A 1,121-nucleotide genomic window follows, 5' to 3' on the forward strand; every position below is an offset into this window, starting at 1 on the left:
CTCTCTCTCTCTCTCTCTCTCTCTCTCTCTCTCTCTCTCTCTCTCTCTCTCTCTCTCTTTCCTCTCTCTTTTGATATGTGTCAGTATGTGTCTGTATGTGCGCGTGCGCATGTGTTTATGTGTGTAATTACTTTTGAACGCAGACACATTAAAGACCGCACCAATGATTCATGATGAATCGATAGATCAAGAATACAATATCAATGTGACCTATTGTGTCACTTAGAACAATAGATCAGGCATAATTTGTTGTAGTCGACCAAGTATAGCATGGAATACACACATACACAAAGAGAGATAGCCAGACACACACATGCAAACCTCATGTGTGTGTGTGTATATATATATACAGAGAGGAGGAGAACGAGAGGGAAACGCAAAGATTTCATACAATTTATACAATTTATTTATTTTAATATTTCGTTTAAAGAATGTGTACAGAAAATATAAGACACTGTGCAAATTTAGAAAAATAAATAAACGCATATTAGAAAATATCTGCTATATTTTCTCTTATATTTATAATAAAAAGAAAAAGAAGATGTATTGCGAACAAAACTGTGTAAACGTAAATATGAAGTAAATATTTTGTTGAAGGATAACAAAAAATATTAATTTATGCAACAGAATTGTGAAAACATGACAGGATTCATTAAATTATATTTCAAAAAGCATATATTTTGATATACAGAAGCTTTGGAGTAGAATACAGCAAACGATCTTCCATATAGGGTTTAACAACCACATGGTTCAAGGTTCAGTCCCACTGCGTGGCACCTTGGGCAAGTGTCTTCTACTATAGCCACTGGCCGACCAAAGCCTTGTGAGTGAAATGATGGAATATTAAATGTCCATTCTGATTGAAGTAGTACTTTCATGCATAAAACTACGCAATTTTCAGGTTCATGTAGTAGTAGTAGTAGTAGTGACAGTTATGTTTTATATATATATATATGTATATGTGTGTGTGTGTGTGTATTTGCGTGTGTGTGCGTGTGTGTGTGTGTGTGTGTGTGTGTGTGTGTTAGTTTGTGCGTGCGTGTGTGTATATATACATATATGGAACAGGATCGAAGTTCTTTCCCGAGCCAGAGCTTCCCAGATTCTATACCACACATATA

This window comes from Octopus bimaculoides, chromosome 17, assembly GCF_001194135.2.
Source record: "Octopus bimaculoides isolate UCB-OBI-ISO-001 chromosome 17, ASM119413v2, whole genome shotgun sequence".
Classification (NCBI taxonomy): Eukaryota; Metazoa; Mollusca; class Cephalopoda; order Octopoda; family Octopodidae; genus Octopus; species Octopus bimaculoides.